General features: G+C 37.4%; 1 protein-coding gene across 10 annotated transcripts in view; it reads right to left on the reverse strand.

Annotated features, from left to right (window-relative positions):
- The window catches only part of LOC108004244 (irregular chiasm C-roughest protein), a 310,419-nt gene that overhangs the window by 7,435 nt on the left and 276,112 nt on the right, over positions 1-26,872 (reverse strand). The gene's annotated exons all lie outside the window — the stretch shown is intronic.

The raw sequence follows: 26,872 nt of genomic DNA on the forward strand, positions 1-26,872 counted from the left end.
CTCTCTCGTATTATATCCTTATATATCCTCACTGTATCTTTCTCCCTCTTTATCTATAGAGTTTGCACAGCAGAGCTTTGCGTCTTGTTAACTGCGAAAATATCTCAGCATGTAGCTAAACGACGTAATCTTCCGTAATTCCTGCTAAATTATGTTGCGCGCGCTATCGTGTTTCCATCTTAAGTGGAAGTTCATTAAGGTGATCGAATGAAATGGTGGCCACGTTGAAACGTCGCAATGTGTAACGAAACTATGCGTATATAACGCGTAAATGTATTCGAGTAATTCTCCACTTCCTAATCTGGATTTATTCCGAAAGCTAATCGCGCCATTCTCCGTAACGTTAGCGAGAGAAATTGTCGGGGAATCGATATTTTGGGTTACTAGGTAATTATTAAAACGAGCGTTCAAAGTGGTCCATACGAGGTTCGCCCATGATATCGCGTATTTCGAATTTCGCCGGTCAATTTATTCCGTTTGGCAATCGCGTCACAACGGTTGTTCCAAACAATGAAAAGGTTGATACGTTTATAAACCGCGGTAATCACCGTTATTGCGGTAATTTATCGCGGCAAACGCCCTCATCATGCGAGCGCGATCTATATCGAGCGTGTCCACGAATTTTTCCGCGTGGAATCGAACAATTGTCAAAACTTGATTTGAACGACGACTTTTAATTTAATTTCAATATAATTTTAAAATATCCGCTCTTCCCTTTAACGACGATTTGTGTTACACGTTTATCGAGCGACACTTGCGAATGAATGAAATTAAAACCATCCCTTACGATTCCATCCGCTATTCTTTGTTCATTTTGATGAGATGCCCGTAAAATTCTAAACGACCATCGTGGTCTTCCTTTGTAACTTTATTTTTTTTCCTATTTATTATTTATAGCCGTTTTTTCACGTTTACGAGCCGGATCGCATCGGAACATCGGTTTTTTTCGCGTCGATTCGCGGTAACGCTCGCGACGCTTTTGATTTACTCGTTTCCACGAGTCTCGCCAATCCCTGGAGTGCAAACACACGCATTTTCAGCCATCGAAACTAGACTTTACAGTGTGACAATATGACAGCAACCTGCAACGACTCGTTACATCAACAGAGAGATAGGTATAGAGAAAGGGATAAATAGACGAATAGAGAAGTGAGAACGGATGGATAGAATGGTTTCTCGATTTCAAAGCTTCAAGGCGATCGTGATTCTGGGACAGTTTCACCAGTTAGATCTCGTCAAAATATCCTCGTCGCTCGAGGCAACGACCTGAAACGTGTACCGACGTTTGCAAATATATTCAGATATCTCGAATCGATTTGATCACGATTAAATGATAATGATCCAATATCGATCTGTAGCGTTTCATTATTAAAGACATAAATCGGAATTTGTGTGCAATAAGATAGAGAAAATATTTAAAGAAAAATAATGATTTTATTTCGAGAGAAAGGATGAGAGAAAATTGTCAGAATGCTATGCAATTTTAAATTTCAAATCATTCCTATTGCGAGAGATCAATCAATCAATTATCTATCCTTAACGTAGTGATTCGAATCATCCACAACAGAATCTCAAAGTGATTTTTAATTGTTATCATTTATATTCCGTAAAGATGTTATATTTATCATCTCCTTATTCGATTAATTCCATGGCAATAAAATTAATCGTCATTTCATATATCGCTGTCGAGCATATTTAATCATTGGAAAAGAAAACTCGAAAGAGGTTGAACAGCATTGCCTTGAAAAACGAAAAATCTTGCTCACGTAATTTTCGCACGTTTGCCAAAACTCGTTAACAAACTCTCTGATCCTCGATTCTACCAACCGAGACCAATAACCCCCTAAAAGAGCAAATCTTTCGATTTAACCCGACTCGGTTTTCCATTTCCATTCACGGTGTCTTATCGAAACGATCGACGAAGGACGAGACACCGGGGCCAGCTGGTACGCGATGTCGTAGCAGCAGTTTTGTTGCTGCACTTTGGCTAATTGAAGCGTGGATGCCGGCCGGTTACCCACGATGAATCCGTCCCTTTCCTCCTTTCAGCCACATTCTAACGCCACCGATCCCTTACCCCTTTCCCCCGACCACTCTCCTTTTACTCGTTCTCATCTGCATGGATTTCCTGCTTCGTAAAGCAAGCTTTCTGACCCTGGTTGGCCCATCTGCAACGGTGAATAGAAGCGGAACAGTACACTCGGCCGTGGCTGCTCATGAATATTCCTACGACTGAAATTACTGGAATACCTTGGCTGTGCCTCTTGTTTCTGCGGCGAGGGTGAAAGCGCACGGCCGTCCGTCCGTCCGTCTGTCTGTCTGTCTGTCTGTCTGTCTGTCTATCCGTCTTCTTTCTCTTCCATCAAGCCCCCTGTCCCACCTGTACCCCTTTCAATATCTACGTTCCATGTTCGATACTGGCTGGTGGAAACGTCTGAGTCAGGATTGGACTTGGTTTTTTTCACTTTTCCTCCCCTCCTCTCTTTCTTTTCTGTTTTTTCTTTTTCCCTTCTCCTTCTTCTTCTTCTTTCTTTCTTTCTTTCTTTCAATCTCGATGAATCGATACGACGGAGGCGTACGACCTCCAATCTCGCAAAAGTTCATCGAGAAGTTCGTTACGAGTTAAGGTTGATTTTATAGTTGAAGAAATGCTTTTCGAATAATTGATTTCGAAGTAACGTAGAGAAGTTGGTTTGGTTCTTTCTTTTTTTCTTTTTTTTTTTTCCCCCCTTTTTTTTTTCACGGCACTGTTTTAATTCCAAGTTGAACGTTGTTTAAATATGCGTGGGAAGGAAAGTTTGGCGCGAATGCTTTGATTGTGGGCGCTGGGGTCACGCAATTGAAATGTATGCCGAGATTGTGTACCCACTTTGTTTGAAGCGGAGTTGAGGAAAATTTGAAACAAGTTAAAATAAACTTTTAGAAAATTTGAAATATTGCCGTAGGCTCGAATAATATTCGATATCTTTTTTAATATACGAATCATAGGCAAATATATATGTATATTCGAAAGAAAAATTTATTTCAAAAGCAACAATTATTTCTATTCGTATAATTTTCTCAATTGTATTTTGGAATGAATGAGAGGGAGAGAGAGAGAGAGAGAGAGAGAGAGCTTTTAACACGTAGAAAAGCAGAACGTATAAATGTATATTATATTAATATTATTATTCATATATTTACGTATAAAGTTACAATTGCATCTCTCATCGTAATTGAACGAATAATACGAATTCTTGCACGTATTATTTAAAATTAAAGAAATATTTCATACCTCTTTAGAATAGTTTAAATAAACGGTCTTTTTTTTTTCCTTTTAAATCCCTTTTCACCTTTCCATCTTTTTACATTTTTTTTCCATTTCTGAATCCTTTCACAGTTCTGCACGTTCGTTAGCTAGCACTCGGCTCGATTTGTCCATTCGCGCGCACGTGTTCAATTATACAAATGAAATAACTGATAGTTTCTGAACTTTAGGTTCTGGTTGACGGAACAAAGCTGGCTTAATTCCACCATTAATTCTAATTGAAATGATTAATGAAATCAACTATGGCGAAACGAAAATGCGGCATCCGAACGGGATAACTAATTTCAGAGAACGAGATATTCTCTCCGCGTACGAAAACAAAAATTTCTAGATTGATTAATTCACCATCCATTCTTCGATGTTTTTCATTTCGAATATAACGTAATAACGCGCTCTTATTTTATCCCTTCTTCCCTTCTTCCAAATACCTTGAATTTTTTTTCATCGAACGAAACACAACGCGATGTCGAATCTGAATTTCAAAATGCAATTTGACGTACGATTTCATATAAAATTCGTGAAGATGTAAATGCGAGCAAAAGATTATAAAATTTACGAACGATTTCACGAATAATCCCTTCCACAACCTCGAACTTCTTCCACCAACGGTTCGATGTTAATCTTAAAAAATCCGAGATACGTTATTCGTTCTACTTTCCACCTTTTTCACGCCCCCTCCCTATGGAAATTCTTAGATGTTGGTCGTGAACGCAGGCAGGAGGACAAAAATAAAGAAAGAGGAAGCTCAAAAAGAAAGTGGCGGTAGTTTCGGTGAATCTTTTATACGTTTCGACTCCATTCGCACGTGACACACATGCGATCCTATGCATTATGGAGAACGTTATTAAGAATGTGAAGAAAGTCCAGATCTTCCGTGTTCTAATTATAATTTAAGCTTCTTCCGGCCATGAATAACTGAAGCTACTGAGGAATAAATTGAAAGAGAGGAAGAGAGAAGGGATACGGAAGCTCTTTATCTTAAGGGTCGTGAATTAAAAACGACGCCGTGGACACTTTTCCGTGCATTCCGTGAAATTTCGTCGTGAACGATATCGTTAAATATTTCAATGATATCGTGCGAAATGATATTTCCAGGTTTATTCGAGGATCCGTTCAAAAGTTGAACACCGTATTATCGACAGTATCGTCACGTTCTTCTAGAAGAAGAATACCCTTCCTTAATTATGCTATTCAACACTTCGAAACAGATTTGAAAAATCACAAATTTGTATCATTCTCTTTGTATTATCCTTTTTGGAATAATATCATCTCCATCGAGATTAGATTTGGAGATTCAGAATACTTCAGAATTTACTTTTTGTAAATTTCTTTAAAAAATTAAAAAATTAAAAAAATGACCGCTCGTATATCGCAAAGTATCTTGAAAAATGATAAAAAAAATGGCAGGCAACGTATATTTTAACTAGAAAAAGGCAGCCTATTAGTCACTTTTTAAAACAATATTCGTTCCTCTTATTTTTCATCGCGAGAAGAATGAAACGGCCATCGAGTTCAACGACCTTAATCGCCATGAACCGCTCCTCCCCATATTGGAGTTCAACAGCGCGTTCTCGAAAAAGCGAAAAAAAGAAAAAAAAAAAACACTGAAAGCAATTTCAAAGAGTTAGAAAACGGGAAGGTTATTTGAACACGCTCGATTATCGGTGACAAGTGTCAAACGTTTACACGAAACGAAACGTTATTACACGTGCAACGGGGGAAGAGGTAATACGGGGGTTGAAAAAAATCCCGTTTGATTGACGCGTCTCCTCTCGCGAGAGTTGGTCACCTGTCTCTTCTCTCGAGTTAATTATTATCGATTAACGAGAATGGAAGATGAAAGAGCGAAGGGAAAGGAAGAAGTGAAGGGTGGAGGGAAATGAGGAGAAGAAGAGGAATCGTCGCGTTTTTCGAGTGAAAAAGAAAAGAAAAAAGAAAAAAACGAAGAAACGTATAAAAATCCTTGCCCCAGGTCGAATTCCTCGTCTGGGACGACTTCCGGGAAGAGTCGCTTCCCCGAAAAGTACCTCTTAGCATGTTAAATGAGCCGTGGGGAATGCGACGGCCACGGTGATTCATCCTTGGCTCGATCGTGGAAAAAGTTTCGACAAGAACGAGCACCGTTACCGTAACGAATCCTTTCGACGACTCGCGTGCTGCACTTTGTTCCATCGAAACTTCGATCTGTCTTTCCAAACTTTCCACCCTCCCTCCTTTCCCCCTCGTCGCGATCCTCCACGCCGAGCAGTTTTTAAGTTTGTTGTTTCAACTGGGATAAAACGTGTATTTTATTTTCGTTAAACAATTCCGTTCGTTAATCGGTTAAATGAATGGATAAATGAATCGCGAAAAATTAGGAAAATTGAAGTTTTGTTTTTAATTGTTTTATATTATTTCATTACATGCCATGATAAATGATAATAAATGTAGGCAAATGTACGATATATTGTATAATGTACGAGATATTGGTTTACGTAAATTTAGGTAAATTTGGATCTTTTGAAAATATAAATTTGTACTTGTAATTTGTAATTCGTAAAATGTGTTGCAGTGTTACGTAATTTCGCATTATAATGTATAACGTTAAGTAAAGATAAATAAATATGTCGATATTAATTGTCGATTATAATTGATATAAATTGTTGCGTACAGTTGTACGTGTGTTATTTATAAAATAAATTTTTGAATGCACCGATAGAATTAGTGAAATTATGTTCAATAATTTCCTATCCCTTTACGCGATATTTTTCGGGCAATTGTAAAAATTACGATTCTTGACTATGCCCCATATGAAAATTCCTTAAAACAGAACTATAATATCGAAATAAAATTTAAAAGTAAAATCATGTGTCAGAAATTCGTCACGGGTGCCACTTTTCTCTAATTAAATATTCTAATGAAACTTTCTCGCTCGACTTTGAAATACAGTGGAAATGTTTATTTGTTTTTTCTGCACATGAGATTCGTGCTAAAAAAAAAATAAGAATAAAAAAAAAAGAATAAATAAAAAAAGAAGGGAAGAGAAAAAATTAAATTAAAAGAAATTTAATTAAATATCGCGTCATTTTGACTTCGAAAACAACAAGAGAATTCCAAAAAATTGTTGCACGTATCGTATAGCGCGCATAAATTTTATCATTTTATCATTTTGTAATGCGAACATTCTTCTACATATTTGTGAGAAAATAAGGCACCGGTGTTGTACAAATGTAAAATTTTCACGGCACGGATGTTTCATCGCTTAAAAGCGGGATGACTACGTACATTTCTGTTTTCCAAGTTAATTTGAAAGCCATTTCTCGGAAATACGCGTTCGATCGTATCGATCGAAGAATCGCACGTTTAATTACCCGCTATTAATTCGTACAACTATTTCCATTCGTCGCAAAGGGGAATGGATCGGCGATATAATCCCCGCTGTCCCTGTTTCATATCATTACCGGTAATTTTACAAATTGCATCGCATTTTTCTGCTGGATCGTCGTTAAATATTCCCAGAATTAATTGGCCGTGCGCGCGTTTAATAATGTAATTTTTAAATTAGTAACCTCAACCCATAGGCATTACCGCTAATTAAACAGTTTTTACCCCCCGGATCCGCGGGGTCGACTCCTCTCATTAGCAATATTTATTATCGAAATTATGAAAAGCTTCTTCCTTAATAGCCACGCCTCGTCGAAAATATTTCTATCGATCAAGCCAGTTTCGCTAGTTATTGACCGTTTCCACTTGTCGACTCGATTATCGGCCGGAAAAGAAGAAAGTTTGAACAGGTGACGCCTCCGTTTCCCTTTATATCTCGTAGCTTCGGAAGAAAAGAAAAATGTTAAGATAAAAGATTCGAATGTAATATATATTTTTCATCTGACACGATATGCAACGTCGGAGAAAATAGATCAGAAAATGCAAAATTTCAAAATCGCCGTGCACCTCGAAAAACTCGAACGTGGAACATTCGTAATCGTTTCTTTGATTGAAAAGTATCCTCTATCGAAAGTATTTGTCACATTCGGCCGGAGCCTATTTCCATCGAAGAGCAAGGTTTCGGTCAGGCCTGATTTCCAACGTCTGACACGATATCGTCCTGTTCCACTTTCGGAAACGCTATTCGATTCAAAAGCAATCTGTGCGTGAAATTGGCAGCGAGAGCGGACGGACGCACGGCCGAGCGGACAGACGATGAAACGAATTACTTGTGCGCCGGCCCGGCCGCCCACCTTGTAACAGCTTGCTAATTAATCGATTAATTTCCAATCTCGGGATCAGACGCATAAGTGCACTTCCCTCCTCGCTTCCCACTTGCTTTGTGTCGTATAATAGGGATGCGTCTCTGATCGCCATAACTTCATAACATTTGTCCGAGTCGGGTGGGCAAAATTTCCCTCCCGTGTATCGATCTGCCATTTTATTTGGATTTTATATACGGTGACCAAGAAAGCGCTTTCGTTTCTTTTTCTTCTTTTTAACAATACGATGAAATAAACTTACAAAACTGCGCGGTACGTTGATTCATTCGTTCAGCTGCGAACGAAACTTAAAATTGGATTATTTTTAACTTGAAATTTCCACGTTCTAACGTGCATAGTTAATTAATTTTGAATTAATCGCAACGTGGTTGTTAATTAAAGAATTGCGAGGGTTTGTCGTTTTAACGTTTTCTTATTTCGAATTATTAATTAGTTTCTCGGTTCAACCCGTTTCACCGATATCAGTATTCTAATATATTAATTATTAATATATATTGGCGAATGTTTGGTTCATTGACTTGTTCGCATATTTAATTATTTGCCGATTAGGAATAATTAAATTCGATTTGCATGAAAATAATAACAACGAATAAATATTAATTAGGAGGTAGAGAATAGCTGTGCCGATGAAATTACATAGAAATTATTCTTATTCTTACAATTTTCTTCCTTTGTTACGCGATATATAATCGTACATCGTATAATAGCTATTTAGTAATTTACAATCTCATAGTTCGAATAGCATTACAAGCAATAATTATTAAAGCTAAAATTGAAATTGAAATTCGTCACAAGTGGAATATTCATCGATTATATTTGATCTTTAATTCACACCACAAGAGTGTTATTCGATATTACACATAAGTTTAAACTCTAAAAAAAATTATTCTTGTAAAATAAATATGCATTAAAATTCATCGCGATATAAATTCCATCTCTTCCTGTCTCTCTCTTTCTCTATAAACCATGGTCGATCTTGTATACTGACAAAGAATTAACTCGTTTTTCTCGAGTAAAAGAAAATATAATTTTCAACAGAAGAGCGGTCGTTGACGATTCCTTTTTGTTTCTCTTCTTTCTTCTCTTTTTTTTTCCCCCCTCCTTTACGAGATGAAGAATAGAGAAGAAGCCGGTAACGAACGAACGAATGATCCTTCGTATTGCATCGTGTTTCTTGGGGAGGGGGTGAGAAAGGTAGGGAGAGAGATGGGGTGAAAGGGCGTACCGGGTTCGAGAGATTGCTCCACGGGGAGGAACGATATATCCCGGAAAGTTGTGACATTATCCGCGCAAGGATTCACTTGGTTACATGTACCCACGACGCGATAAGAATCAACGCCCATTCAAAACTCGCGATAATGTTCGCAGGACGACGCTATTGTTCGAAGGCGCGAGCCTAGACCGCAGTTATCTCCGCATTGTTCTCGATATTCATTAAAACACTTGCCATCCTTAGCGGAGAGATACAAACGGGTTGGTCCCTCGTTCACTTTTCAAAAGGGCCATCCAATTGTACGCGGTTATTTCATTAACATTCCGTGCGAAATATCGCTGGTGTCCATAGGGAGAAACTAGGAGGGTAAACGGTTTGAGGCGCGTCCCTTTTACAGAAGTTTCGTCCAAATTTTGATGCAGATTCTCTACGATTTACGATTTTCTTTGAAGATAGATTTAGAAGATATATCGCTGTTATTTTTTTTCTTTCTTATAACTTTTAAACTAGTAGAAAGTTTAAAAGTAGAGGGTTTTACGCGTATCCGTATGCGTGTATGTATTATTTTCAATTTGTAATTTTTAACTCATGGATATTCATATATTTCTGTTACAAGCGTATTAAACGTGTATATATATTATTTTTATACTCTGTTTATCATTTTTTAACATCGTATATATTTATTTTACATGTATATTCTTTTATTCCCTTTTCTTTTTTTCGTTTTCTTTTTAAAAAAATTTTTTTTTCTTAGCTCCTCCAGTATTATTGCGAATTTCTCGCTTCAAAACACTTACATGCAAATTTCTTTACGGTATTTGTCGAATAAATATTTCCGAATATTATAAAATTGCAGTCACGTTACTTTTTTTTCTTATAAAATGTTGACAGAATATATAATTTAAATTAAAATAAGGAAATTAAAAAATTTAATGCCCGTGGCGCCATCTCGCGGATGGATTCAGGAAGCTCCGACTCGTTACTAGCATAACAGAATGTGCAAGGAGGTATTCGTGACGTCACAAGGATAACAAGGATAGCAATATTGTGCGAAAAGGATAAGAAGATACGCCAAGTTTGGTCATGCGCAGTAACGCTTTTTAATACATCGAAAATACTACGTTGAAAATTCATTAATTATTAATTTTCTACTAAAAAATTCTACACTTTTAAGCTCTCATTTTAAAGCTAGAACCTTGAGCAAGTTTCTCATATAAATTTTAATAAGAATTTTCTTTTCATTAATTATTTATTAACGATTATCGTTGACAATGTCTCGGTCGCAAATTCTCCATTTGTAACCGAGTAACAAATAATCAATTTATTCGCTTAAACGAGAATAAAATTATAGATAAAAATTATACATGAATGAAGAGGAAGGAACAACGTTTAAGATGCATACATTTATATTTAGAAATAAATCTTATAATAACTTAAAATTAACGAAAAATGTATCAAATGTATCGTCGCGTTGGTCGCGTCAGTCCGCACAAGAAACATTAATCGCTAAAAAATAATTAATTAAAGAGAATATCCTACTAAAATTTATATGAGAAACTTCCTTAAGGTTCCAGCTTTAAGATACGATCTTAAATGTTCAAAAATTTTTAGTAATAAGTGAGTAATTAATTGATTTTCAATGTGTGGTATTTTAGATGCATTAAAAACGTTACTGCGCATGACCGAATGTAATGGCGGCTTCTCTATCCTTCTCGCACTATGTTGCTATCCTTATCTAGACGTCACGAATACCTCCTTGCACATTCTGCTATCCTAGTAACAAGTCGGAGCTTCCAGCGTTCATCCGCGAGATGGCGCCACGGGTACCAAAAGTTTCGATTTATTTTCTTTAATTAGCTTACGGCGAAATATATTTTATGTTTTTATATCTCGTATCAAATTCTATGCATATTTATGAATTTTTACGCATCACATATATCTGTATTATGATTATATTTTTATTTTTTTGTATAAACGTAGAATATAAATATATATTTTTAAATTTTTTACGTTAAATCCAAATATTTTATATCTGTATATTTTTATATTCTTAATATTTTCTAATATTCTTTCGGATATATATTTTCATATGTTTAACAATTTCAAACAAATAGATAAAGATAAGTCTTAATTGAACAAAAGAAAAAAAATAATTTAAACACGAATGAATCGATTCACATAAAACATAATTATACCCGCCATTCCCTCCTCGGATTTACACACTCCCCTGTATCCGAAATCGTGAAATTCGACAAAGAATTTCATTTTTCAAATTATACAATTCCTTTGATACAAAATGAAGGATTACTTATTTTTTAAATAATCATTAAGTAAAATCAAATCTTTTTTATATAAAAAAATAACAACGGAATTGATAAAAATAATGTGAAATTGAGCAAACAGAAATTCCATTAGATCTAATATTAAAGCAAATAAAGGCGGCCACGCTATATTAAAACCTACGTCCGTTGTAAAAATATTAAAAAACACCTATGTGTTTTAGTATTTACCTATACTTGGAGTTGAGAACGCGATGAAAGTCCCCGTTTCCCGATCTTCTAAAACGGATCGACCAGCGGTCGCTCCTCCCTCCCCCCCTTCTACCCATCTTCTCGGGTAAACGTAGAAAGACAAATTGGGCGGTCGAACCCCTCGAGTTCTCAATTTGTCCTAAGTTAACACCTGAGCTAAGTCGGCCGGCTCGTTTTCGCCTTTTCCGAATTTCTCGTTTTTCTTTCTTCGCCCGCGAAGAATCCGAAACCGAAATATCCACGCGTTTTATCCCCCCAAAAAGGGGGAGGGGGGGGGGAGAAACTTACTTTGCTCGATAGTAATTCCCCGCGGAGAAAAGGGGTTAATTTGCAATTTTACCGGTGGAACAAGTTTACTCGGGTTTTGGCCCCCCCCTCCCCCCTCGTTTTCAGAGGAGACTCGTTTTAACTCTGGAGCCAAGCAAAACTACGCGCGCATCCCTTTGTGTCCTATGCGTTCGTTGTTATATTCAAGGGAAAGAAGGTTGTAACGTTGTTATAAAGTTATTAAGGAAAATGGAGATTGTTTAAATTAGATGAGTCTTTTTCCTTCTTTTTTATATTCGATAGAGGTTAAGAGTGTATCAAGATGTTATTAGGAGTTCAATATCATTCTTCTTTTTACACGATCAACGATTCAATCGTGCACTTCTCGTACGAGCTGCGTAAAAAAATATATTTTAAGAGTATTTCGTTTTTCAATCACTTTGTTTCCTCCACCGATGGAGGTTTGCTTCCTCTTTTTATCATTCTCTTTTTTACTGTTCTCCCTTTCATTGATTCTTCTCGCGTATTTTTATTTTTTCCTTCGCATATCGCGTGTAACTTGTTCCTGTTTTTTGTCTTCTTTACTCTCTTATCGTTGGAACGCGTATTTTCGATCCGTTCGCGACCACTCTCAGGAGATTTATTCTTTGATCAATATCCGCATATAACCAATAATCAACAGATACGAAAACGAAACGCAAGGGGCATTATTTATTCGAAGTTTAATGGAATCGTACAGCACGTTTCAAATGGAAATGTATTTCCGTTAAACGATATTTAAACGTAGCGATCCCTACGATCCCTCCTCCCACGTAAAATTAAATTACGTATAGTTACCACAAAAGGGATGGAATTCTCTTCAGAATGGCTTCTTTCTTTCCATTACTTATTCATTTCCATCCATCCCCCGTCCATAACTCCAATCTCTCCTCGTCATCTCGACCATTTTCCTCCCCCTCTCTCTCGCCTCGGCGGAACACTTCCGCGTGCCCGAAATTCCCGCGCATTATTCGAACCGTATTTCCGGATTCCTCTCCTTCGAAAGTAGACGGAGAACGTTTTCTCTCCCTTCCGCCCGCTTGTTACGTTCACAAAAGGACGCAATTTCTCTTTTCTTTCTTTCTCCCTTTCCTTTTCTTTCTCTTTTTCCTTACCCGCGATTAATCGGAAAACTCGCCGGTTTCAACCGCTGTAAACAGCGGAACAAGCGGATAAAGAGGAGGAAAGAGAAGAAAAAATACTCGGGGCATTTTCGTACGACGAAAAGCTCTCGCTTCCTCGCGTCTAATCGTTCTTTTATTCTTGGATATTTTGGATGAATCGTTGCGGACCTTAATTGACACGTCGTTTAAGCAAGATGGTGGAAATTTTGGGATTTAAACGAAATAGCAACAGATATATATATAAGCGCATACGTTTAATTCTGGCTTGCTCGTCGCGAATGAAATTCTAAATTTGTGATGTACGTTTAATATTAAATCGCGAGGACGATTATATATATACATATACATATATAATAAGGATGTTTCTCGTGGATGTTATTCTTGATCGGAATGAAAGAATGAAAAGATATATATGTGTGTATATTCAGACAGTGTATAATTAGTTTGGCGATTATATCGGAAAATGGATTCTATTAATTGTAACATCGTGGAAAAATACGCAAAGCGAAAGGGTAAACTGGTATCAGGCTAAATATTTGAATTTCAGCGAGTATTAATATATCCGTCAGTGGTATGTAGCGTAGCATAATATTTGGTGATATCTAGAAACGCGGAATAATATCGCGTAATTGAATATCACTCCGTATTGATTAACCGAACGAATTTAAATTCTCCTTTGATAGTGTATATAGTATTAAATACTATTCGATTACGATCGATGCTCCTCTTATTTTCGTTAAATAAGCAATCAGGGCGGACAGATGTACGAGGAAGGGAATTTCGAATACGTTCGTTTCGATCGAATTGTTTTGGAAATCGTTAGAAAATATCACAAGTAGTTCTATCTTTAAATGGTTTTAATATATATCGAAAAATTAGAGTTTCAAAAAATTCGAGAATTGTAATTCGGAAAGGATAAAAATGTTGTAGCAGAAACGTCGAATATTTTAAAGAAAATATTTTAAAAGAACTCTGTCTTATCGATTGGATCAATGGAAGAATGAGAAATGATAGATAATCAAGGGACGAACGGAAGAATATTGGAAAAATTGGATGCCTTTTAGTACGGTCGATTAATTCGGAAATCGCGTATTTGCATAGATATCGGAGCTTCGTCTCTCTCTCTCTCTCTCTCCTTTAGTTGACAATGCGAGAAGAAAGATGAAAGGGGTAGGCGTCGTGGCGAAGGCACACCAAGTGCCCGGACTGGCTCTGGAAGAAGCCTTAACCGCATTTCCTGTCCCCATTTTCGGTAGTGGCCCACATCGTGGAAAGCTACAAAAGCCGATTCTACGGAAATAAACCGCCAGAAGGCTGACTAAGCCGTCAGAAAGAAAGGAACGGAGTCGCAGGGATGGTGGCGGGGTTGGCGCGGTGGCGGTGCTGGTGACTCGAACTTTTTAACTTTACCACCGTCGCGAAAAATCTGACCTCCTTTTTCCATATCCCTCTTTTCACCGCCGCTGAAAATCTACTAGATATCAATTGAAGAAAGAATAAATCGCATCACGATTCTACGATATTCACGATATTTTGATAGAACGGAAGCTCGAAGATGGACGAGGAGGGAAATGAGAAATCAAGCGATCGAGAAAGATAAAAATTTCTAATATTCTGGAAAAAAAAGAGAATTTTATATAATACAAATTTATTAAAGGATCGATAGATATAGCTATTAAAGAGAAGCGTTTAAAAGTGTTTTATTGAGTAATCTTATATTTATATTGCATTTTATATCGCATCGATCTATCGTCGAAGCAAAATTAAATAATAAAATTCTTAATGAAATAAATTCACGGCCTTTTGCTAAATGGGAATTATTATTTCCATTTATTTTTCATTTCGCTATTTCCACTATTCGTGCGAAATCATCTTAAACCAGCTCAATGCGACGTTAATGCGTTAATTGACTTTTATGGGATGCGTATGCCGCTCGCAAAGGGTTTAAAGATAATTTCCCATTATTCCTCCTTTAGCGGATGTGCATGCCATCTCCATGCATACAGAATATATACGGGGACGCGCATTAATGAACCGACGTAAATTCAACGGGCGCCAGGAATGTTGAAGCGGGAGAAGAGGGGCAAGAATTTTCCCTCCAGAGGAATGGTAGGTCATCGTTAAAAGGAAAAAGAATAAGAATAAGAAGAAGAAGAAGAAGAAGAAGAAAAAAATATAGGGAGAAGGGAGAGGAAAAGTGGAAGTTGTCCGGTAGAATTCCATGCCGCGTGATTACCGTCGAATTAACGAGCGTCTCCGAGATTTATCTCGCAATTTGGATCGAATAGGGCCACGGCTCGTTGCCTGCTTATCGTTCGATCAAACTTTTATATCATCGATGTGCTCGGTTAGCCAACCTGATCAATCGGAAATTCAATAGTTTGTAAAGGTTTTGCCTATCAAGAATATGTTTTCACATTTTTTTCTCCGAATCAAAGACTCTAAATCAATTTTGGAATCTTCAACGTACGACTAACTAAATGGTTATGAGCAAAAATTTCCCGAGAATAAAGATGTCCATCACGAAATTTGCTTGAAAACTCGATCAAATCCTATTAAAATTACGGAAAATTTAAACCGCTATAACTCCGAAGATAATAACTTTCTGTCAACGAATGAGGAAACGTTAGAAACGTGGAAACTTACCCTTCAAAACGCCTTTTGAATTATCTCGATACGACTTCCAGTTCCCGAGATATCGTCGCGTAAAGAAAAAGTAATTTTTGATCGTTTACCGTCGCTCGCGCTTCGTCTCACTGACCTATCCCAAACTTGAGATAAGCGACAGATTCCTGGAAGGACGTAATAGTATACATTTCCAGGAAAAAAAGTAGGTCATTGGGCCATCCACCATTTCTGCGCTATGTTAAATATTATGAAAACTTCGTGTCCTTATATCTTGGCAATCGATCGAGATATCGGGATAAAACGAAAAGTGACTTCGATGGCATAGTTCTCTCTATTTCCTGACAAATTTTGATGATCAAATTTTTAATTTTTCCTCGTGTTTTTTTATACGAAAAATCAAACTTAAAATCATTTGCGAACGTAACGATCTATTATGGTATAAATATCGTAATCCTTTTTTTTTTTAAATACTTTGTTCAAGTAAGAGTTAACGAAAAAACAAATTTAACGTAACATGAAACTTAATGTGAATTTTTGTAGAATAAAAAGTGTTACGACTTGAAAGGAAGAGGAGTCGATCGGTCTGGCTTTCGATTTGATATACTATTGAAGGAATTGGATTGGGGAGTTGTAAGGTCGGTGTACGGAAGCATGCGTACATTTCAAAAGTGATCCCTTGTGCGATAGAAGGTGGAATTTGAGGTTTATTTGAAATCTGATGCGAAGGATTGATGTGAATTGAGTGTTGCGCATAACATCGTATAGTCTTTCGAACTTGATGGTAAAGTTCCACTCGCGTCTCGCGCACTGATATAAATGTTCGTATATGTTTGTGCATGTTGAAATGATGTTACCGATGTAGAAATGCTCGAATTGGACTGTTTATCAGACTAGATGTTGCTCTCTCGGTGGTTCTGCTTGATTTGCCTACCGAGTTTACAAATATGTGCATCGAGAATTCATGAACGTTTTGATTGGTTAATGTTGTAGAAACGGTAGTGATCAACAACAAGGGAATTAATTAATAATTTGATTAAATCGAAAAATAAATCAATTTTTAAAAATTTCTTTAGGACTTTTAAAAATTCTCTTTAAGATAAGATTGTAAGAAGGAAACGTCGAATCGTTGAAATAATCAAGAAATTGAACAAAATCTTTAATAGCACCGATTCTCGATTTATTCTTTTAAAATTAGATATCTGTAATTGGATTGGAAAGAATTTTAAAAAATAATTGTACAAACGAGTGAATAATTGATCGATTAAAATTTTCTTTAATTTTTCTATTCGACGCTTTCCATTCGAAAATTAAAAAAAAAAGAAAAGCCAGAAAATAGGGGGAAAAAAATAAAAATTGTACTCTGTAATCTGAAACGTAGTCCGATATTTCGCTGACTCGTTGATTCTCAATCAGAATTCTGTGCCAACGTAAGATGGGAATATAAGAACGCTTTAAAATTGCATCAAACTCGAGGAATTATATAACGTTAAAACGATAATTGAAATTGGATAGGGTGGTAAGGAAAAGAGATGAGCGAGGGCTCGGTTAATAAAGCCAATTATGGGATGATTCGAAAGAGGTAGAAAGGAGATTCCTGGCGGATACAGCGAGAGTCAGGAATTTGCCGGTTTTCCCCTATTATATGCGCGATATGCCAGCACGCGAAGAAAAGATGAAATTGCTGTTAGAAATTCCGTTTCATCGACTGAAATTCATTCCACCACTTTAAACATTCATTTTCAAACAGTGTTCGAGGATAAACGCTGATATAGAAAATTTTGACTCGTATTAGGAAACAAAAATATTTTATATATATATATATGTATATATATATATATATATATATATATATATATATGTATATATAAAAGAAGATATTCAATTTATTTTAAGCATACAGAACTCGAAATTTCATTGGAAATTTCATTGGATATTTCAACAGGAATTAATTGCATTTAGTTTCGTTCGAAATATTTATACGGGGATGAATTTAACTTTATTTATACGTTGAATTTTTAAAAAGCTGAAATAAAAAGTTAATATTTCGATCCGATAAAGAAAATTTCAATTATTTATATAATTTCAATACTCCAACATATTACACAATTAAATTGTTTCAAGCGAGTTTGAAAGAAAGTTTGAATTCCCGATTAAATTTTTAAATCCATCCAGTTTTCGAGATCGACATCATCCCGTAAAGAAATAAGAAGCCAATTCCAATTTTTCTTTTATTATAACACCGTGTATCCCATTGAACCGTAGGCTCACGATCCGATCCGATCGGCTTTGGTATCGCGTTCAAGGATAAAGATTTCGCCGGACAAAGACGAACGGAGGGAAGGAAACAAGTCCCCCGGGGCGATATGTCGTTCTTCCGGCTATCGCGTCCAACTTTCTGCGCCAAGTTTCGAGGGTTGAGAGTGGAGGGGAGAGGAAGGAGAGAGGTGGGGGCGAAGCTAAGACGAATTATTGGAATGCCGCAAATATTTCTTCCGGGATTCCTTCCGCCTTCGGGGGTCCGGAACGTTGATCGTTGGAGAAATACGTTAATACGTTGTTGCGCGGGAGGAACAGTCGGAGCGACTCGATGTTTGGCCAACGGGCCAGAACGATTGGCCGTTTTAAATCGATGTTAAACGAACGAATATAATGGGGATTGCGAGGCACGGTTGTATAGATAGCGTGAAATTGCATTTAGGCGCTTGAGCTGATTTTTATCTTCTTTTTTAAGCGAGTGTAATTCTTTCGTTTACCTTTTTTTCCTTTAAAACGTTAATACCGTTTGGGAAAAGTTTAAATTGCGTACAGTAATTCTCGATTGTAGATAAAAAAACAATGATAACTTTTTTTGGTTAATTATAATACGATATTTCTTTGACTCGTATCACGGAATCATATTTTCCTCGTGACCCATCCGAGTCCAAAACTACTTGACGTATCACGCGTGAATTCGTTCTATTCCATCAATTCGATTATTTGGCAAAATAAGATTCTCTCGTTCATTTCATTTCATTCGCGGATATTCCAAGAATGATAATTGAAAAAATCATATACAAAATTTTACGATAAGATTCAATATTATCATTGATCGAATTGATCGAACGTTTTATCAAATTCTTTCCCATGACAAATTTTTTTACGGAAATATTAACATCGATAGATCTGAAATATAAATATTTTTTCCCCATTATTATTTTGGTCAATGAAAGATTATTTTAATCACTTTATGCTTCCACCCGTTCAAAGGTGAGAAACAACGTTTAAACTCGCACATTCGGGGAGAAACGTTTCGCCATGGAATCATCCCCTTTACGATAATTGTTAGCGCGGAACGGTGAGCTGCATTGAAAATTATTTCATCAGTTTTATCCGATCGCTGCAACAGTTGAATTACCATTCGCGAAATACGATTATGGTTCCCAGGGACGACGATGTTGCGCGAATTTTTATGAGAAACTCATGATACGCCGGGGATATCGGTGTTCCGAAACGAATTCGATTTTCAACGCGGATCTACATTCGTTACGCGTCGCATCGATCCTTTTGCGTGGCCGTTTGTTTGCCTCATGATTAGAATCGACGTTATATCGACGAGCAAATTTGTGCACGGAAACCTTGTTGCGTCGATCCATTGTCTGCAGATTGAGAGTTACGCGACATTTATTGCTCGCTTCAAATTTTTCTTCTGTAAACGAATAATTCAAGAAACAATGGAAAAATTTATACTTAAAAAAAAACGAATAAGTGAATAAATAAAGTTTATGTTAAATTAATATTACGAATTAAAATTCACAGAATTTCCATATATCGGAAATCATTAAATCGTAGATTGAAAAATTATCGAGATAAATCAATTCTCTCGGATAGTAATAAAAATAAAATCTTTTTAAATATCTTTCCATTCACGATCGGCATCCTAATCATCCGGGATACCTCGAACCTTCCACGCGAGAATATTGGAACGCATCAACGTTTCACAGAGGAGTTCCCTTTGACAAGTGGCGTTCCATCGCCGAGACGATGTAGCTTCTAGGGCGTAAGAAGCGGCAATTTGTCGACGAAGTTTCCGGTTGATCTGATGGTACGGCTGCTAATTAACCAGCTGCGGGTGAGTGAATTAAAACGGACTCGCTTAGCAACCAACGACGCCCGTTATCGCCCGATAATTAATAAGGCGGCCCTCCTCCCTTAATTATGTTTTTGTTTTCCATCCCTTCCCCTCCTATCTTTCTTACCTTCGTTACCCTTACTTTTTAATCCCACGAATTAACGCACGACCGCGTAGCACGGTTAAATTAGAGATATCGATTGTGCACGGTTTGAATCCCAGATTTCACCGCGTACTTTACCGTGTGGTATCTTGGAGAAACGTAGACACGAGTGGGTGCAATCAACTGATGAACCGCGGCTGCCCTGCTATAGTCTTTTAGGAATTTAATCGGACAGAGTAGGCACGTGCGCCTCTTTCGTCGATTACGTACCGAGATTATCTAAATTATCATTCGGAACGAACGAATCTTTGAAACGATGGTTTCGTCCAGATTTTGAAAATTTTAATTTAAAACAGAGACGAGAATTTTTTCTATTGTGGAAAATTTAATTAAATAATCGGATTGCTTGGCTTTTTAAGGATTTCGGTTCGTATAATTCAGACGTTACTTAACATTACAACGAAACTTACGAGAGATAATTTATTTGACACTTCTACGAGGCACTATTCAGCGCTTAATACTTTTTTGATTTTACATTTTTTAATTTTTGAAACGTCTCTATTATCCTCCCATAACAAAAGGAATTACACTATATTTTCCGATATATATATTTCATAAAATCGTCTCGATAAAAATCGCCATTAAAAAATTACCAAAGCAATTAAAAATTCCAACTTTCATTACTATTGAGAAAATTGATCAAGCACTCTACAGCCATTGCAAAAAAATAATAAAAAATAAAGGCGTACACAATGAGACGAAATAAATTCCTACAATCCTTCAATTACATTAAATATTATCAAATATCCCCCTACCTACATTTCAATCTTCCTAAAAAACCTTCGTAGTTATCATAACTCGTAATTCTCATTGAGTACGTACTCGTCGAGTTGATCTCGAATGTACACGAAATCGAGCAAATCCTGTGCACCGCTCTTCAAGGTGCTCTTAAAACGAATAACAGTCTCGTCGTACGTAGTTTACAGCCGGACTTTCGCAAACTGCATCCACCACCTTTCCCTTCTCCCCATTCTCTCCTCGTCACTCACCCCCTGCGGTGGCGGTAAGTTTTAATGAAACGCGGGGTGGCTTACAGGAAGCGGAATCGAGGCACGATGACGGCGTGACACGAGGCACGCGCGAAACTTTGGCCTGTTATCGCGAGAGGGACACGCCAGACCCTCTGTACACGGTTAACTTTAAATAAGAAAGTCCGAGTACGGGAGGCGCGGTCCCCTGTCCGATGCAGTTTCCGGGCCGTTGGCGGAAATATGTCTCTGGACGTGCGCCGGGAAATATTATCGCGTCCAGGTTTAATGTTCCTCCCTCGAACGTTCGATTTACTTGTAAATTTCATGCCCACTTTCTTCTCTTTCCTTTTTTCTTCTCTTTCTTTTCCACGACGAAGGAGGAGACTGGTATAGGTGTTCCAAAGCGATACGATAGTTTGTTCGAACAAGTTTATTTGATAGAAAGGTTTCGTACGTATGGGAGAGGCGAATTGATGAAACTTGGGATTAGATTTGTTTAGAGATGAAATTGCAAGATTTATTCGTATGGAATTTTTTTTTTTTTGGATTTTTATTTTTCCGAATTTTTATTCGAAATCATATCTCTCTCTCTTTTTTCTCTCTCTCGTGACAGAGATACGAATGTACGATTCGATGACTTATGGAAATTCGTACGTGAAATATAGCGCGGGATTATTATTGAGATTTATCATTTCAGCGTTCAATTTTACAATTCGTCGTTTTGTTTGTGGTTCTAGAATTATAAGTATATATTGTTCTTCGAAAAGAAAACTCTTCGAAAACAATAAGACGATACCATTGATACGATGTATAACAGATTTTATATCTGATTTATAATTTAAAGAAAAATGAGATTAATTTTATTGTTCAATTTTCAGTTCATTCGTCAGAATTAACGCAAACGCGCAGCATTTGACGGATGCGAAGCAAGCCGCAATCATGTCGACATTTGAACCTATAAACAATCCCGGAACATCTTTCTGCAGCTCGTAAAACGGGCAAAATGGCGCGTGAACGCATCTAAAGTGAGATTTACGCGTGTCAAAGCGATTGAAATCGCGGAACGACCGTGATCATTTTGAGGATAGGATTATGGTATGGGCGAGGCAGGAATATTTAAGCGTAATTTCGGCGAGGAGAGGTCGCAACGAGAAATATTATAACGTCGGGAGGGTGTAATATTTTCCACGAGATATATGGATTATCCGCAGGATATTGAATCGATCGGATATCTCGAAAAGACCCTCATTTTTACCCGAGTAAAAAGAGGTTGGCGGGTTTAAATTTGTCGCCAGTGGTGAAAACCAGATGGTTTTCTCCTCGAGGAAATTATATCGAGATGATAGCAGCCATTTTGGTTGGGAGAATTATATTCGCGGCAATGTTTCTTAGTCGCTGATGGAACAGAAAATTAATAAGCATAAGATACGATGGCGCGAAAATTACCGTACGCGTCATCTCGACGAGACGACGACGCTTTAATGAACAGCTTTAGGGTGCACGCGCGAATAAAAACCCGTTGCACTGATGAGAGACGTCGAGATGAGAGGATGGTGCAGAATGTGTAGACAATGGCGTGCTATTGAGAAATTTCGGTGTCAAAACCCCCGAGTCGGATTATTATTATGGGTATTAGCGGAAAGAGTGGCGCGAAACCCATTAATTCACGGTGTTTGTGATTTTGGACGAGTTCGAGATTCGTTTAATTTAGGGTCTAATTAATGAGGCACGTTTTTTTTCAAAGTATTTATTTCCTTTGATCAATGGCTTTAGTTGGAGCAAAAGAATGTCACAGAAAGGAATATTGTGCGTTTATAATTTAACATTTGTTTTAAACAAATTTTAAAGGGGAATTTTGGGAAAATTAGAAATTCTCTCTGGGATATTGTGACGATAATGTCGCATTATATTATAGGCTGTCCTATGAATTAATGGTTTAATTATGTCATGCTCAACGTTTCATGCAAACATTATTGTAATATATCAATATTTGTCGATTATAAATTATATCGTATCATTTTAAGACCTGTGATATTTGACGTATTAAACGTAATATTATATTGTTTCGTCATTTTGAGTTCAGCGGTTTGTTAAGCAAGATTATTCGATAATATAATCGTAATAAATTAAAGCGGAAAAATTGATAAATCTATTTTAATAAGGATCCAATCGAAATGCTTTCGTTTCAACGTTATTTCATTATTTTGTCATTCCGTGAATATCATCTTATTTCCAACGAACGAAATAAACGAATATTCTGTATAAATGTTATTAAAAATTACACATAAAGAAATTCTTCCTACATCCTCAACTTTCAAGATTCTTGGCAAACAAAATTCATGCACAAAGAACAGAAAGAAAAAAAGAAAAAGAACGAAATTAAAAATTATTCTACAATTTATTTATCGTACATAAAAAGAAATTGTACGATTATCCTAAAGTTATAAATTAAAGAAAATACGAAAACAAGAAGAACGGGATTCCATTTAGACACGTAAGAAGCAACAAATTACGCTATTATTAATCACCCTCACTCCCAATTGGCAGATCCGCGATGACGAGAACTTGTTCGAAATCAAGAGCTTGAAATATCCAGTTTCTATCCCGGATAGCTTAACCGGAAATTGATCGTCGTAAAACAGCATTAAGCGTGTCCGTCTTTCTATCCCAGTAGTCGCGATACCATTTCCCCAGACGAATGGCCAGGATTAACCCGATCGCTATTAGCGCGTATCGTTCTTACCTCTTTCTTTCTCCAGCCAATAGCCCCTTTCGGCCGAAGAAGAAACGGCGACAACGAAAGAGAAGGACGCGTTTGGAGGGATGGCCGCTATTATTCAACCCCCTCTCGAACGAACGATCGTTGTCATTAGTTTCTTGTCGACGTTTCGCGATCATCGTTGATCCAGAGCTCGCGAGACGCGCGAAAAACCGATGGCAAAAAGGTCACGTTCCTCGCATTTCTACACGAGTGGTTCTTCGCTCCGTTCGTTCCGTTGTCGCATCAATGTCTCGTCCTCCCTTTTTTCTCCCCAGCAACGGCTAGCTATCCTAGCCAACCGATAGTTCACAGCCGATGAACAATAATAGCGCCTCCGCGTTCTCCGATCCTCGCAGTTTCTTTTTTTTCATCGCAGAATTTCTATTCTCTCGGATATCAGTCCAGCGTGGATAGTACTCGAAGGGAGAGAAAAGAATCCAAAGGTGAGAATCTTATGAAAAAGAAAGAAAAAAAGAAAATTGAAGACCATTTTCTAATCTTGCCATAATTAGATTTGTCTCCCTCCTTTTTGGAGGAGTTTTAACGGTTTTCGTAGAACGGTTCAATTTTGGGGCGAAGCAGGATGGAGCAGGAATAAGCAGGGAGAGAAAGTCGAAATGTCGGGGGGAAACTTATTTCAAAGGGAAAATACAATTTGAATGCAGCGCGAAACGACGGAACCAAACTTCATATGCGAGATACCACTGACTTCTGACTCTTCCTCCTTCTTCGCGGATATTCCGTCTACGTATCCTCCTTCTCGACTTCGTCTTCTGTCAACCATCCTCTCCAGGCCCCCTTTTTGCGCACTTTTCGCCATAACACGACACATGCATACGAAATATAAAACGACTTCCGCCGCGGATAAAATATGACGTTGTATATATACACTCTTGAAGGATAGGCGAAGAAGAGTGGTTTGGAAGGGAGGGAAGGGAGGAAAGAAGGAAGGAAGGAAGGAAGGAAGGAAGTAGGTTTAGTGTGGTGATTTGTACGATTGGTGGATCGAGTTTTGGACGCATCCACGGCATTGGATTTCGAGCAATCCAATCGTGGAACGATGAATTTACGAGGCTGCAACTTCTGACTCTCGAAAAGGACGGAAGGAAATGGATATCGGCGAAGTTGCGTTACTTTGTCGGAGAGGATAATATTAATCAAAGATTGGGAACGTTTGATTCTCGAATCTCGTTTCGTTTCGATCGACGCTATCTATAGAATTTAAATTTCAACGTTGTTTATTTTTTCCCCCCTGTTGACTTGATTTTATCTCTGACGGGAATGGAAAGGAGAAGAATACAATAATGAAGAGCAATTTCAATTCGCTACGATTTTGCATTCGTGATTTATGTCATTTGATGAATGTTTTTTCGACGAGAAACGTCGATATATTTGAATTTTAAAGAGAGATATAAGAGGAAACGATATAAGAACAATGGAAGAACGATTTAAATACTACCGTGATATATTAATCTTCGATTCTTTGCAATAAACCATGTTGCTCTGTTGACTCACGCTTTTTATATTTCTCGTAGATTTCTTCCACGACGTATATATCGATGCAGAAAGATCAATTTCTTTTGAATAATTTAATCGTATCGTTTGATTATTTCAAGAATTGTTGCATCATCTAGAATATAAATGTTAAATTGATCAATTTCCATTTTTTGGAGAATCTTCAGAAACTGAGTAGAATTTTAGCTTACTACGTAACTGAAATTTAAATCCTTCGAACGTCGATCGCGGTTCTGACATTTTCGCGTAGAATATTTACGCATCAGTTTTTAACAAGTCGAACGCAATTGTTTCCCAACGCGAAAGGTTAATCACGCGATTTCTGTTCGTGTGAAAAGTAGCAGAAGTTCGATTCTTTTTTCCGTTTCTCGTTTTTCTCGTTTTTATTAATACCGCGTTTACCTGCAGTTGTCGATATTATTCGCCGCCATTGTTTATTCGTACGTGTGGCTGGGCATCATAGGACGGAACTAGGCTCGTGTCAGGAAGCGGAAACCAGAGGCATGGGAAGTTACCCTTCCCCCGTACGCCCTCCAGTTAGCTTGACGGGAACGAAAATGAACGAGCATGTCGCAAGATCAATTTACAGTGGGATGAACGCGGTGAAAATGCGAAGGAAAACACTGGCTGAATGAATTTTTACGAACCTCCGGGCTCGTACGTTCAATTACGAATTAGCCATTTTTTCCCCTTTTTTTCCTTGTTTTTTTTTTTTTGCTCGTGCTTCAACGTGGCCGTGTTTCGCCGGTCGGTTTACGAATCTTTTGTCGCTAACTAAATTTCAACGAATATACATACATATACGTACTTGCGACAGGTTTGTAGAATACACGTAAACACGTTTGTATGATTTGATATAAAATGATGTTACGTTACACGTAAATTGAATTTTTACTCCCGCGTTTTGTCGTTTTCGATCTTTCCACTACATTTTTTTTTGCGCGCGTTTTGCGAGCTACAAATTTTCCTTCGAAATTTTTTTTTTTTTTCTAACGTAGTATTAATTTCGATAACGGGCGGAAGAAAAATTTCGAACGTGACTAGTGAGTACTCGATTGAGATAAATGTAAATCCGATGCAAGACCGATATTTCTTGTTAATTAAGTATTCCAATATAATTTATTTTTCGTTCCAGGCCCGAAGCCGTACCGCTTAATTTTCTCTGTACAAGGAATACATTGATCGACGATGTTAATTAAATCTCGTTCGGCGAAACGTTTCACGAATTCACGTTTTCTCCATTCCCACGGTCGATCGTCGGGATATAAATCAAGTAATTCAACCAAGTCAGGTTGTTCGCGCTGGAAACAGGATTTGCTCGTGATTGGTCGCATCGTGGAGGGGCAGCGTAAGAGATCGTAGGAAAGAGGAGGAAGAACAGCGCAAAGCTCTCTGAGATTACTGTCAAACGTGTCGACCAGTTTGGACGTAGAGAAATTGTCCCTCGAAGAGTCTGACGTTTCATTTTCTGAAGCTGGCATCTCACCCACGCATCCGCCATTTGTATTCCGCGGTTTCGCGACAATATTTTACCGCGATTGCTTAATTCTTTTGTTTGCAACACGCCCAACCATCATTTTCCTCGATTCGTTCATTTTCTTCTTTTCGTTCATTCTCCTTTCCCTTTTTCGCTCTATTTTTTATTTTTAGAAAAATTTATCATCGTAGATCCCTTTTCACGAACGAAATGAAAATTTTGACTTTGAAAATGTTAAAAACGTGTACTTGATGAATTAAAAATAAAAGGATCAATGGATTTTTCCATAGTTTCTAATTAGTTGTAACTAAGAAGAAATAGACTTTTACACGTGTTATGATTTCGTTCGTGAACTTTTAACATGGTGCTTTTGTTAACTACCCACTAGAAACGAAACTGACTTCCAACATCCGTAGAACACGACTATCTATCAAGCAAGAAACTTATTTACGACAGCCTGTATATCGTTCTTCTTCTTCTTCTTTCGTTCCCAACGATTCATTTTTGTCAAACAGAGACCG

Source organism: Apis cerana, linkage group LG1 (genome assembly GCF_029169275.1).
Source record: "Apis cerana isolate GH-2021 linkage group LG1, AcerK_1.0, whole genome shotgun sequence".
NCBI classification, from domain to species: Eukaryota; Metazoa; Arthropoda; class Insecta; order Hymenoptera; family Apidae; genus Apis; species Apis cerana.